The sequence below is a fragment of the Aedes albopictus genome, chromosome 1 (genome assembly GCF_035046485.1).
Source record: "Aedes albopictus strain Foshan chromosome 1, AalbF5, whole genome shotgun sequence".
NCBI lineage: Eukaryota > Metazoa > Arthropoda > Insecta > Diptera > Culicidae > Aedes > Aedes albopictus.
This window is the reverse complement of record NC_085136.1, coordinates 51,136,828-51,152,505: the sequence shown is the minus strand read 5'-3', so window position 1 is coordinate 51,152,505 and position 15,678 is coordinate 51,136,828.

The following is a 15,678-nucleotide window of genomic DNA, read 5'->3' as shown; positions in this document are numbered from 1 at the left end:
GAAAGGATTCTTTCAGATATTCTAGCCAGCATTCTTTCATCGATTTCTACTAGAATTACTTAACAGATTCATCCTAGTATACTTTCAAATGGTTCTGTCGAAATACATTCCGAGAATCCTAGTGGAATTATTTCAGGTATACGTGCCGGGATCCTTGCTGGCTTCTCGGGAGTGTTTCAGGCATTCCTTCCGGAATTTCTAACGGGATAGTTTTGAATAATTTTGAAAGGTTTCTTTCAAGGGCGGTATTTTCGACTGGATGTCACCTGGTATCTTCAATTGTAATGGCTCGGCAGTCTTATTAAAGAATTAAGCGAACTACAATGTTCTCGCTCCGACGTTTCGGTCCCAAACCAGGACCGAAACGTCGGAGCGAGAACATTGTAGTTCGCTTAATTCTTTAATAAGACTGCCGAGCCATTACAATTGAAGATACCAGGTTTCTTTCAAGTGTTCTAGTCAGCATTCCTTTAGGGGTTTCTGCTGAAGTTCCTTCAAAGATCCCTTCTGCGATTTCGAAAAGGATTCCTTTAAAGGTTCCTGCTATGATTGCTCCAGGGATTCCAACTTGTATTATTCTAAAGATTTCTGTGAATCTTGCGGGATTCTTCTAGGTATTCGTACCGTAAACCGGGGTCAAATTGATCTTCGGGTTAAATTTGATCAGAAGTTTTTCCGCTAGATAAAGCGTACTTTAAACAATTTCCTTATAAATATCGTATATTATAGGATTCCAACATCACGATTCTTTCAAGGAAACAATTTCAAATAAGCTTAATCTTATGAAAAAACGTCTGATCCATTTCGACCCGAAGATCAATTTGACCCCGGTTTACGGTACCAGGATTCCTGCCGGAATCCTTCCAAAGATTTTTCCCGTTTTTTTGACATTCCTTCCGGGATTTCTTCAATTATTCTTTCAGAGAGTCCTGCCGAGCTTCCAGCCGGGATTCCTTCCGTGTCTTTTTCAAGGAACCAATCTGGAACTCTGTACGGGATTTCTTTTGTGACTTTTAAAGTTTTCAACAGAGACAAAGTTTTCTTCCGAGCGTGAATTTTAGCTTGAGAGTGGAAGAGTTAGATGAAAATAGAGAAACAGGGAGAAATAGGCTTTTGATGCTCTCAGATACATATCTTTAGTAAACCATGATGTCTTCTGACAGTCATTTTCTTTATTTTTCTTCAGTAGTTTTCCTCTTTTTCACTAATTGTAGATGCATTGTATCTATACGGATTAGAATACAACGATAGTATATAATTTGTTCTTAATTAGAGCTTGAAAACAAAAATATCAGATGTCGAGGATCTACATTGAAGGTATTTTTTTTAACTACACCATACCCAAGTAACCGCTGAAGCCTTATTGCATGCTGATAAAAGGTGTATTTAGAGCAATCATTACTTCACATGCAAACTTAAGGTTGATTTAATGTGGAAATGGGCAATTATAGAATCAAATTACGATTATACTGGTATAATCTTGAATCAGTCGCATAATTGCCATTTCCACTTTAAATCGACCTTAAGTTTGCATGTAAAGTAATGATTGCTCTAAATACACCTTATATCTGCATGCAATAAGGCTTCAGCACCGTGGTTACTTCGGTAGACTTCCATGTTTTTTTGTGAAATCTTATTTATTTTATTGAATCTTGACCGTCGATAATATTTTTTTCATAAAAATTATAATTATAAAACACCTTAGGCGTTAGTGGATTAGAGATAGTTTTCTCTTTTGAGATACGTTATCGTTGTGTGGCTCATCAATAAAGCATAGCATGAACTTGGTAGTTTGGGTTGATCTGCTTTTGAATTGATGGCGTTTGAAAAATAGTTACCCTTTTTGTAATTTCAGCCTTACGTATTTCAGTTTTCTGTAATTCTCAATTTCAATTAATAGATCGAATAAAATTAATTTTTTGGATGATTTATCATTTTTCATGTAGCCGAAAGACACATTATCATTTCGATGTCCAGAATAACTCCAAAAAACCCACATATTGTTCAATATCGCAATATTTCTGAAAATTTTACGTTTGGTGGGTACATAAAGAGAGTTTGTGGAATATTGAATGACAAATTCAAATACTTTATCAGAAATTATTATCTGTGTAAAATCAAACTCTACAGCAGTGCTGCCCAACGTACGGCCCGCGGGCCGGATTCGTTGTAAGGGCGTTCTGTCAAGATTTGTTGGCATTTTAATTCAGGGAATTCAGGGGCATTTCAATAGTATTGAGGGGGTTTTGGGGACGTTTCAAGGGGCTTTAACCTTCATTCAGGCAACGTACATTTTCCACCTTCAGCAAAGCACAAAAATGGTCATAACTTTTTTGTTTTTCGATGGATTTTGATGGAATTTTCACAATTTTCCGAAAAACTCTTCTAGTTTATGATGCCGGGGGCATGGGTGCCCCGTCCACATGGTTCCGGAGTTATTCCGGATTGTCTTGGGGTACCAAAATTGGCCACATACTTTGCACAACGTATATCTCAAGATTCTGAAGAGGTAGAAGTATAGTGTCTTCGGCGAATTTGTTCAGCATGTTAAGAACTAGCTGGCATCGGTGACTTTGGTTCGCGACTCGGCCGCTAGGCGGCGCCAGTGTCAAAAATATTCAAACTCTCATATCTCAGAAACCTGATCAGATAGAATGATGCTGTCTTCGGCAAAATTCTTCAGCAAGCACAGAACTAGCTGATAGTAAAGTTTTTGGTTTGGGGTTTATCTGCTAGGTGGCGCATTGTGTCGGAAAAATTCAAACACGTTTATCTCGATACCCTAATGAGGTACAAGCATGCCGTTTTCAGCATAGTTGTTCAGCAAGATAAGAACTATCTGGCAATGGCGTCTTTGGTTCGAGAATAACCAGATTAGAATAAGTTGACCCATCCGGATCCCGGAGACATGTTCCGCGGGGCTTCATTAGGGACACTTCTGTTTATCAACCGAAACATGCCGTGCGACATATCAATCTTCATGAAAATAACTGAGACAGAAGCGATAGACTGGAGTCTGTATCAACTAATATGGTCACCCCGGAACATTTAGCATTGGTTCCACGGGGGTGTCATCGGGGACATTTCTGGTTTGCAACCAAAATATGCCGTGCAACGTATCAATTTTCATGATTTCGAGAGAATGAGGCAGAAAAAATGGACTGGAGTATGTATCATCTGATGTGGCCGCTCTGGAACACCTGGAACAGGTTCCAGGGGAGCCTCTCAAACACAATAACACATTAAATAATCACTTTTAGCCATTTGGCAAAACAGACTCCACCCCCACCCCCTAACTCCAGTACAATCCGGAATGGTTCCGGATATTACATGGTCACTTGAGTATATCAAACTAGCACCAATTTATGATCGACTGAGGGTGACTTCAAAAAAAAAATCAGATGAAAATTGACGAAATGCCAGCATTTTGAATATGAGTTGTCGGGGGGCGGGTACGTGAAGGTTTAAAATACATTCAGGGGAGATTCGATCTCTCGACTCAGTATTCGCTAGACTGGTTCTTTAACCAACTAAGCCACAGAATAGATAATAATGCATCTGCGGAATAGACAGCCATCGGCTAAGTACTTTCGGGCGAAAGACAGATGGGTTTGTGAAAAGGGGAATTTGACTTTTCATTCCACAGAATCAATATCTGTTATGTAGCTTAGATGGTAACAGCGCCGGTCAAGGGGCCTGTTCATAAGCTACGTAGACTCTTAGTTCAGTTCAGTTAATTCAGTCAAAGAAGTTTGTCAATTGGACGCAGTGGCAAATTTCCTCAATGGCGGGGCAGGAAAAATAAATTCCGTCATCGCTTGAAAACTCCCATGAGGCTCCCTGAAATAACCCTGAAAACCACCAATGGTCCTCTGGGGCACCCTGAAAACCACTGGGACCCTTCAATTCCCCTGGAAATCCTACTCTTGCTCTCACCTGAAGAGTCCTCTAGCCAACGCACTACGGGGATTCAGGTGGCCAAACATTGAAAATTGACATTATTCAATTTCAGATTTAGGTTCGGTTGTTGACAGTAGACCACTTGGACCAGTAAACTCTTTTATCTCTCTCAAATATTAGTTTGCTAATCCATGTGCTTATCGAAATATTGGCAGTAGAATGAGACCATTGGCAATTTGTGGTAAAAGCAATGGCTTGTACAACTTCGCATATCTTTGGCTTATATGGAAACTTTTAAACTGTCACCCGGAGGAATTTCTGGGAAATTTCTAGAAGAATTGCTTGGAAATTTTTGGTATGAATTTCTGAGAAATTCGTTGTATAAATTTGTGGAACATTTCCGGAGAAATTTCTGGTAAATTCCCGAAGTATATTCTGAGATTTTTAAGAAACAGTTCCTGAGAAATTTCCGGAGAAATTTCTGGAAAATTTCAGTGGGAATTTCTGGTAAAATCACGTAGGAAATCCTGGAAATTTGAACAAATATTTTCTGGGAAATTTCCGTCGGAATATCTGGTGAAATCCCGAAGGATAATTTGGGATTTCAAAGAAACATTTTCTGGGAAATTCCCGAAGTAATTTCTGGAAAGTACTCGGATAAATTTCTAGGAAATTCTCGAGAAAAAGCACTGGAAAATTTCCTAAGTAAATTTCTGGGAAATTCCCAGAGGATTTATTGAAAAATGTCTGATAAATTTCGGGAAATTTTTTGAGGCATTTGTTTTTGGAAATTCCCAAAAGAATTTAATTTAATTTTTTTTTAAATATATGGGAAATTAAAAAAAAAAAAAATATTGGAAATTTTCAGAGGAATCAATGGGAATTTTTCGGAAAAAAAATCCAAAAGAATTTCTGGGAAATTCAGGGAGGCATTTTTGAGAAAATCCTTGATACATGGGAAATTTACAGAGGAATTTCAGAGACATTCCTGGAGGATTTGTAGCCTAATGGCTATGGAGGCCACCTGAAATTCGTATGTTGGCTTGAAAATCTGTGTGCCTGCCATCGCTCCTTATCGCCCTCTGGACTTCCGAGTACTTAGACTAATCCGTCTTGATGACGAGGACGTCTAACTTCTCGTTCTGTGTACCTACCCTCCCACCTTATTGCTTCCCACCTATCCTAGGATTGTCGTCCGTGAGCCACCCTAACCTGTGGTGGCTAAGGACTTATTAATGGTCACAACCCCCTACTCTCTTCGATCCGGAACGAGCAGGACTTTTCAGATCCACTCTCCCCAGCTTTTCGGGATGCCGGGTTGAGATCCAGAAGCAAAGTCTACGTGATTCATGAACGGTTCCTGAAAAAAGTCTACAATTCATGGCCGAAACTTAAGACCGAAATTGCCAAGTTATTCCATATTTTAAGTAAATGTTATTTTCAAATTCTGTATTTGAATCCCACAGTCTCTCTTTGGGTGTGTAGACGCCTCGATCAACCAATAAATCGTAGCGCATCTGCCACAATTTCTCCGTTTTTTTTTGCTCCTCTCATCTAGACAGGTATTACGAACGCTTCTCCACGGTCCGGATGGATTCTCGCGTGCCTTATTTATTGTTAATTCAACTTGATTGCCATGAAAAAGCCATAAAAACTTGCCGCAATATCCCGACACCGACGCGGACGTCGGTCCATCATTACCTATGCCTACAGAACAAAACATCGTGCACGCTTCTGCTTCGTCAGGATTTGAGCTAAGATAGGGTGGGGCAGAAATTGTTTCCGCTGAATTTGAATTTGATTGTTCTTTGTCGGAGTTCGAATGTCTCCTAGAAATTAACTATTATTATAAAACTATGAGTTTTCGACAGCTCAGCAACGTTGCCTTTTGACGATTGAACCACCCTAGTGCATCGCGCTTCAGCAAGTTCCATAGGTTTGTCTATTGCCGCAACGTGACGCGTCGACTGAATTATGTGTATTAGCATGTTCCATCTTCCTGCTACAAGCCGAGGTGTTGAATGGGCGTCGTCACGCGTTGAAGTGATTGCAGGAAAGAGTACCCTACCCGCACCCACCTTATCTTCTGGGTGGAAAACTGAAAAAGGCGCGCAAAGTCGCATTATGTCCCGCTGCTCACCCATCGCATCATCGCCATCCTGCCAATAAAGCAATGATGATGTAGGTTGTTGTTGGCGCCATGTTAGCGCTGGCTACGACACGGCTAAACACAGTATTTGTCGTAAATTGCAAACTTGGTTAATACTGTGTTTTGATGTTTGAACGTGTTGGAATAATTACTATGTTATACATAATAATTGTCGATAATAGAAGTACTGCCGTCGTCAAGGTTAGCCTTCATACCGTGGCATGACTCCGTGGTTTGAACATAGTGTACTTCTGGATTGGCGCTTCATGCTCCGACATGGTCATGGTGTGTTGATTAAACACTGTTAAATAAAGCACTGATTAACAATGGCTTACACTGATGATGTAGCGAAAAACCAACACACATAACACATCATATCAAGAATAGTTCACCTTTATTTTTATACAACGAGTTTTTTTTTAATGAGTACCTTTTGCTAGGTACAATACACATATAGGCTTTTGAAAAGTTTCAACAGATTTTCTAAATATGCCCATTCTATAGCCTGGAAAGTTAACCAAATTCCCACCGTCAAAAGTTCACAAAGCAAACAAAAAGGATTCATACAGTCACAGTTGTTACCCGGGTAGAGGAAAAGAGCTCAATAATAGCATATTTTGAAATTGAGATCAAAATGTGATATTGGTTTGATTGATATAAGAGATAAAAGATCTGACAATAATACCTAAAATTTACTCCTGGAACATCATCATCAGATCATAATTAGATCTTGTAAGATCTAACCAATTTTGACTTAGTGCGGCATTTATACCTACCGGTCACAATGTCGAACGAAGTGGTGGTAAAGAACACACTGGCTTTTTTGTTCCCGGACAATGCCATTCAACCAACCTTGGTTGATATGGGACGTTTTGTTAAATCACTGAAAGGTGATAAGTGCATGATGGAGACAGCGTATAAAATATCCGACGAAAAGTCGGTATTTATACGTTTTAAGAACGAGAATGCGATGCAGTTTGCGTTGGAAAACAACGCAAAGACTTTGACATTTCATTACAGTAATGACAAACATGTAATGGTGCACATGTCCGTCGCTGGAGGAAACAACCGATACGTGCGGATTTTCGACCTTCCTCCCGAAATATCTGACTCAGATCTATCATCCGTGATGGCCAAATATGGGAAAATCAAGCGTACCGTACGAGAACGGTTCCCGCCAGAATATCAGCTCGATATGTTTACGGGAATCCGTGGCGTTCATATGGAGGTTGAGAAAGACATCCCTGAGACTCTATATTTCCTCAACCGAAGAGGGAGAATATACTATGATGGTTTGAAACCGAAATGCTTCGTTTGTAAGTCGGAATCGCATCTGAAGAAGACCTGTCCCGTTTTTGAAAATCGACGCAGAGGTTATAAAAACCAACCAACAGCTGAAGTTGCGAACAGCATCATCGACACCATGATTGACAAAAAAGAAGAAGAAGCCCCAGCTGCCGCTGACATGGACGACACAGAGCCGGACATCACTGATGCAAACAATGGAACAATAGTGCAGAAATCGAACAAGCCCGACGTGAAAAGACAACGCTCATTAGATTTGGAGTCAAGCCGATCACAGAAGAAGAAGAACGCAAACAGATTGTTACCAAATGAAGTGAACCTGGTTGCCGTCCCTGGCTCTTCTCCTAGGAGCCAGAGATGCAAAGTGGCATCGTATGATTGGATTGAGGATGAGACTGAACGACGCCAATTAATAACAGAAGACAAGATAAGAATAGCAGCAGTATTAAATTTAACATTAGACAAAATTGACTTTTATAATGAATAATTTATTGTATATCTGTAACCATCACATTGATTACGGCTCCGTAAAGTGTTATACACGCCAGAGCCTATCAAATAAATGTTTAAAAAAAAAAAGATCTAACCAATACTACCGTAATTCTGCAAAGTGACGTAAGCGCCATTTAAAATTTAGATATTTTCTGGTATATTATATATAATATCTGGTGTGAAAATAACACTGTGGTATTCCTGCTGTATTAGGATGCAAGATCTAGTCGTAATCTATCATCTATGGAAAGAAACTTAGAGGATGAGCAAGAGTTTTATGCATAATAACCAAAAAATGGGCCAAAACTATCAATGTCGCTTACGTCATTTTGCAGAATTACGGCAGAATAGCAGCAAGCTATTCGTTTGATCTTGGAATATCAAATTTTGATATTGTTCAGATGTTCCAGGAACATTTTCAGATATTATTTTCAGATCTTTTATCTCTTATATCAATCAAACCAATATCACGTTTTGATCGTCAGTATTTCACCTCTATCCGGGTAAAGCGTGGGTATCCAATGTGCGACATGGAAGTGGACTGTACCGAGTCGGATGGGAGCAGCGACCCTCGCGTTCCTTCACAGCATGACACCAGTAACTTGAAGAAACTTCTGGCAAATTCCCGGAGGAATTTCTGGGAAATTCCCGGAGGGATTTCTGGTAAACTACCGGAGGAATTTCTGGGACATTCCCGGAGGAATTTCTGGGAAATTCCCGGAGGAATTTCTGGAAAATTCCCGGAGGAATTTCTGGATTATTTCCGGAGGAATTTCTGTGATTTTCCCGGAGGAATTTCTGGGAAATTCCCGAAGGAATTTCTGGGAAATTCACGAAGGAATTTCTGGGAAATTCCCGAAGGAATTTCTGGGAAATTCCCGAAGGAATTTCTGGGAAATTCCCGAAGGAATTTCTGGGAAATTCCCGAAGGAATTTCTGGGAAATTCCCGAAGGAATTTCTGGGAAATTCCCGAAGGAATTTCTGGGAAATTCCCGAAGGAATTTCTGGGAAATTCCCGAAGGAATTTCTGGGAAATTCCCGAAGGAATTTCTGGGAAATTCCCGAAGGAATTTCTGGGAAATTCCCGAAGGAATTTCTGGGAAATTCCCGAAGGAATTTCTGGGAAATTCCCGAAGGAATTTCTGGGAAATTCCCGAAGGAATTTCTGGGAAATTCCCGAAGGAATTTCTGGGAAATTCCCGAAGGAATTTCTGGGAAATTCCCGAAGGAATTTCTGGGAAATTCCCGAAGGAATTTCCGGGAAATTCCCGAAGGAATTTCTGGGAAATTCCCGAAGGAATTTCTGGGAAATTCCCGAAGGAATTTCTGGGAAATTCCCGAAGGAATTTCTGGGAAACTCCCGAAGGAATTTCTGTAAAATTCCCGAAGGAATTTCTGGGAAATTCCCGAAGGAATTTCTGGGAAATTCCCGAAGGAATTTCTGGGAAATTCCCGAAGAAATTTCTGGGAAATTCCCGAAGGAATTTCTGGGAAATTCCCGAAGGAATTTCTGGGAAATTCCCGAAGGAATTTCTGGGAAATTCCCGAAGGAATTTCTGGGAAATTCCCGAAGGAATTTCTGGGAAATTCCCGAAGGAATTTCTGGGAAACTCCCGAAGGAATTTCTGTAAAATTCCCGAAGGAATTTCTGGGAAATTCCCGAAGGAATTTCTGGGAAATTCCCGAAGGAATTTCTGGGAAATTCCCGAAGGAATTTCTGGGAAATTCCCGAAGGAATTTCTGGGAAATTCCCGAAGGAATTTCTGGGAAATTCCCGAAGGAATTTTTGGGAAATTCCCGAAGTAATTTCTGGGAAATTCTCGGAGAAATTTCTGGGAAATTGCCGGAGGAATTTCTGGGAAATTCCCGGAGGAACTTCTGGGATATTCCCGGAGGAATTTCTGGGAAATTGCCGGAGGAATTTCTGGGAAGTTGCCGGAGGAATTTCTAGGAAATTCCTGGAGGAATTTCTGGATTATTTCCGGAGGAATTTCTGTGATTTTCCCGGAGGAATTTCTGGGAAATTCCCGGAGGGATTTCTGGGAAATTCCCGGAGGAATTTCTGGGAAATTCCCGGAGGAATATCTGGGAAATTCCCGAAGGAATTTCTGGGAAATTCCCGAAGGAATTTCTGGGAAATTCCCGAAGGAATTTCTGGGAAATTCCCGAAGGAATTTCTGGGAAATTCCCGAAGGAATTTCTGGGAAATTCCCGAAGGAATTTCTGGGAAATTCCCGAAGGAATTTCTGACAAATTCCCGAAGGAATTTCTTAGAAATTCCCGAAGGAATTTCTGGGAAATTCCCGAAGGAATTTCTGGGAAATTCCCGAAGGAATTTCTGGGAAATTCCCGAAGGAATTTCTGGGAAATTCCCGAAGGAATTTCTGGGAAATTCCCGAAGGAATATCTGAGAAATTCCCGAAGGAATATCTGGGAAATTCCCGAAGGAATTTCTGGGAAATTCCCGAAGGAATTTCTGGGAAATTCCCGAAGGAATTTCTGGGAAATTCCCGAAGGAATTTCTGGGAAATTCCCGAAGGAATTTCTGGGAAATTCCCGAAGGAATTTCTGGGAAATTCCCGAAGGAATTTCTGGGAAATTCCCGAAGGAATTTCTGGGAAATTCCCGAAGGAATTTCTGGGAAATTCCCGAAGGAATTTCTGGGAAATTCCCGAAGGAATTTCTGGGAAATTCCCGAAGGAATTTCTGGGAAATTCCCGAAGGAATTTCTGGGAAATTCCCGAAGGAATTTCTGGGAAATTCCCGAAGGAATTTCTGGGAAATTCCCGAAGGAATTTCCGGGAAATTCCCGAAGGAATTTCTGGGAAATTCCCGAAGGAATTTCTGGGAAATTCCCGAAGGAATTTCTGGGAAATTCCCGAAGGAATTTCTGGGAAACTCCCGAAGGAATTTCTGTAAAATTCCCGAAGGAATTTCTGGGAAATTCCCGAAGGAATTTCTGGGAAATTCCCGAAGGAATTTCTGGGAAATTCCCGAAGAAATTTCTGGGAAATTCCCGAAGGAATTTCTGGGAAATTCCCGAAGGAATTTCTGGGAAATTCCCGAAGGAATTTCTGGGAAATTCCCGAAGGAATTTCTGGGAAATTCCCGAAGGAATTTCTGGGAAATTCCCGAAGGAATTTCTGGGAAACTCCCGAAGGAATTTCTGTAAAATTCCCGAAGGAATTTCTGGGAAATTCCCGAAGGAATTTCTGGGAAATTCCCGAAGGAATTTCTGGGAAATTCCCGAAGGAATTTCTGGGAAATTCCCGAAGGAATTTCTGGGAAATTCCCGAAGGAATTTCTGGGAAATTCCCGAAGGAATTTTTGGGAAATTCCCGAAGTAATTTCTGGGAAATTCTCGGAGAAATTTCTGGGAAATTGCCGGAGGAATTTCTGGGAAATTCCCGGAGGAACTTCTGGGATATTCCCGGAGGAATTTCTGGGAAATTGCCGGAGGAATTTCTGGGAAGTTGCCGGAGGAATTTCTAGGAAATTCCTGGAGGAATTTCTGGATTATTTCCGGAGGAATTTCTGTGATTTTCCCGGAGGAATTTCTGGGAAATTCCCGGAGGGATTTCTGGGAAATTCCCGGAGGAATTTCTGGGAAATTCCCGGAGGAATATCTGGGAAATTCCCGAAGGAATTTCTGGGAAATTCCCGAAGGAATTTCTGGGAAATTCCCGAAGGAATTTCTGGGAAATTCCCGAAGGAATTTCTGGGAAATTCCCGAAGGAATTTCTGGGAAATTCCCGAAGGAATTTCTGGGAAATTCCCGAAGGAATTTCTGACAAATTCCCGAAGGAATTTCTTAGAAATTCCCGAAGGAATTTCTGGGAAATTCCCGAAGGAATTTCTGGGAAATTCCCGAAGGAATTTCTGGGAAATTCCCGAAGGAATTTCTGGGAAATTCCCGAAGGAATTTCTGGGAAATTCCCGAAGGAATATCTGAGAAATTCCCGAAGGAATATCTGGGAAATTCCCGAAGGAATTTCTGGGAAATTCCCGAAGGAATTTCTGGGAAATTCCCGAAGGAATTTCTGGGAAATTCCCGAAGGAATTTCTGGGAAATTCCCGAAGGAATTTCTGGGAAATTCCCGAAGGAATTTCTGGGAAATTCCCGAAGGAATTTCTGGGAAATTCCCGAAGGAATTTCTGGGAAATTCCCGAAGGAATTTCTGGGAAATTCCCGAAGGAATTTCTGGGAAATTCCCGAAGGAATTTCTGGGAAATTCCCGAAGGAATTTCTGGGAAATTCCCGAAGGAATTTCTGGGAAATTCACGAAGGAATTTCTGGGAAATTCCCGAAGGAATTTCTGGGAAATTCCCGAAGGAATTTCTGGGAAATTCCCGAAGGAATTTCTGGGAAATTCCCGAAGGAATTTCTGGGAAATTCCCGAAGGAATTTCTGGGAAATTCCCGAAGGAATTTCTGGGAAATTCCCGAAGGAATTTCTGGGAAATTCCCGAAGGAATTTCTGGGAAATTCCCGAAGGAATTTCTGGGAAATTCCCGAAGGAATTTCTGGGAAATTCCCGAAGGAATTTCTGGGAAATTCCCGAAGGAATTTCTGGGAAATTCCCGAAGGAATTTCTGGGAAATTCCCGAAGGAATTTCCGGGAAATTCCCGAAGGAATTTCTGGGAAATTCCCGAAGGAATTTCTGGGAAATTCCCGAAGGAATTTCTGGGAAATTCCCGAAGGAATTTCTGGGAAACTCCCGAAGGAATTTCTGTAAAATTCCCGAAGGAATTTCTGGGAAATTCCCGAAGGAATTTCTGGGAAATTCCCGAAGGAATTTCTGGGAAATTCCCGAAGGAATTTCTGGGAAATTCCCGAAGGAATTTCTGGGAAATTCCCGAAGGAATTTCTGGGAAATTCCCGAAGGAATTTTTGGGAAATTCCCGAAGTAATTTCTGGGAAATTCTCGGAGAAATTTCTGGGAAATTGCCGGAGGAATTTCTGGGAAATTCCCGGAGGAACTTCTGGGATATTCCCGGAGGAATTTCTGGGAAATTGCCGGAGGAATTTCTGGGAAGTTGCCGGAGGAATTTCTAGGAAATTCCTGGAGGAATTTCTGGATTATTTCCGGAGGAATTTCTGTGATTTTCCCGGAGGAATTTCTGGGAAATTCCCGGAGGGATTTCTGGGAAATTCCCGGAGGAATTTCTGGGAAATTCCCGGAGGAATATCTGGGAAATTCCCGAAGGAATTTCTGGGAAATTCCCGAAGGAATTTCTGGGAAATTCCCGAAGGAATTTCTGGGAAATTCCCGAAGGAATTTCTGGGAAATTCCCGAAGGAATTTCTGGGAAATTCCCGAAGGAATTTCTGGGAAATTCCCGAAGGAATTTCTGACAAATTCCCGAAGGAATTTCTTAGAAATTCCCGAAGGAATTTCTGGGAAATTCCCGAAGGAATTTCTGGGAAATTCCCGAAGGAATTTCTGGGAAATTCCCGAAGGAATTTCTGGGAAATTCCCGAAGGAATTTCTGGGAAATTCCCGAAGGAATATCTGAGAAATTCCCGAAGGAATATCTGGGAAATTCCCGAAGGAATTTCTGGGAAATTCCCGAAGGAATTTCTGGGAAATTCCCGAAGGAATTTCTGGGAAATTCCCGAAGGAATTTCTGGGAAATTCCCGAAGGAATTTCTGGGAAATTCCCGAAGGAATTTCTGGGAAATTCCCGAAGGAATTTCTGGGAAATTCCCGAAGGAATTTCTGGGAAATTCCCGAAGGAATTTCTGGGAAATTCCCGAAGGAATTTCTGGGAAATTCCCGAAGGAATTTCTGGGAAATTCCCGAAGGAATTTCTGGGAAATTCCCGAAGGAATTTCTGGGAAATTCCCGAAGGAATATCTGGGAAATTCCCGAAGGAATATCTGGGAAATTCCCGAAGGAATATCTGGGAAATTCCCGAAGGAATATCTGGGAAATTCCCGAAGGAATATCTGGGAAATTCCCGAAGGAATATCTGGGAAATTCCCGAAGGAATTTCTGGGAAATTCCCGAAGGAATTTCTGGGAAATTCCCGAAGGAATTTCTGGGAAATTCCCGAAGGAATTTCTGGGAAATTCCCGAAGGAATTTCTGGGAAATTCCCGAAGGAATTTCTGGGAAATTCCCGAAGGAATTTCTGGGAAATTCCCGAAGGAATTTCTGGGAAATTCCCGAAGGAATTTCTGGGAAATTCCCGAAGGAATTTCTGGGAAATTCCCGAAGGAATTTCTGGGAAATTCCCGAAGGAATTTCTGGGAAATTCCCGAAGGAATTTCTGGGAAATTCCCGAAGGAATTTCTGGGAAATTCCCGAAGGAATTTCTGGGAAATTCCCGAAGGAATTTCTGGGAAATTCCCGAAGGAATTTCTGGGAAATTCCCGAAGGAATTTCTGGGAAATTCCCGAAGGAATTTCTGGGAAATTCCCGAAGGAATTTCTGGGAAATTCCCGAAGGAATTTCTGGGAAATTCCCGAAGGAATTTCTGGGAAATTCCCGAAGGAATTTCTGGGAAATTCCCGAAGGAATTTCTGGGAAATTCCCGAAGGAATTTCTGGGAAATTCCCGAAGGAATTTCTGGGAAATTCCCGAAGGAATTTCTGGGAAATTCCCGAAGGAATTTCTGGGAAATTCCCGAAGGAATTTCTGGGAAATTCCCGAAGGAATTTCTGGGAAATTCCCGAAGGAATTTCTGGGAAATTCCCGAAGGAATTTCTGGGAAATTCCCGAAGGAATTTCTGGGAAATTCCCGAAGGAATTTCTGGGAAATTCCCGAAGGAATTTCTGGGAAATTCCCGAAGGAATTTCTGGGAAATTCCCGAAGGAATTTCTGGGAAATTCCCGAAGGAATTTCTGGGAAATTCCCGAAGGAATTTCTGGGAAATTCCCGAAGGAATTTCTGGGAAATTCCCGAAGGAATTTCTTGGAAATTCCCGAAGGAATTTCTGGGAAATTCCCGAAGGAATTTCTGGGAAATTCCCGAAGGAATTTCTGGGAAATTCCCGAAGGAATTTCTGGGAAATTCCCGAAGGAATTTCTGGGAAATTCCCGAAGGAATTTCTGGGAAATTCCCGAAGGAATTTCTGGGAAATTCCCGAAGGAATTTCTGGGAAATTCCCGAAGGAATTTCTGGGAAATTCCCGAAGGAATTTCTGGGAAATTCCCGAAGGAATTTCTGGGAAATTCCCGAAGGAATTTCTGGGAAATTCCCGAAGGAATTTCTGGGAAATTCCCGAAGGAATTTCTGGGAAATTCCCGAAGGAATTTCTGGGAAATTCCCGAAGGAATTTCTGGGAAATTCCCGAAGGAATTTCTGGGAAATTCCCGAAGGAATTTCTGGGAAATTCCCGAAGGAATTTCTGGGAAATTCCCGAAGGAATTTCTGGGAAATTCCCGAAGGAATTTCTGGGAAATTCCCGAAGGAATTTCTGGGAAATTCCCGAAGGAATTTCTGGGAAATTCCCGAAGGAATTTCTGGGAAATTCCCGAAGGAATTTCTGGGAAATTCCCGAAGGAATTTCTGGGAAATTCCCGAAGGAATTTCTGGGAAATTCCCGAAGGAATTTCTGGGAAATTCCCGAAGGAATTTCTGGGAAATTGCCGGAGGAATTTCTGGGAAATTCCCGGAGGAACTTCTGGGAAATTCCTGGAGGAATTTTTGGGAAATTCCGGGAGGAATTTCTGGGAAATTCCCGGAGGAATTTCTGGGAAATTCCCGGAGGAATTTCTGGGAAATTCCCGGAGGAATTTCTGGGAAATTGCCAGAGAAATTTATGGGAAATTGCCGGATGAATTTCTGGGAAATTGCCAGAGGAATTTCTGGGAAATTGCCGGAGGA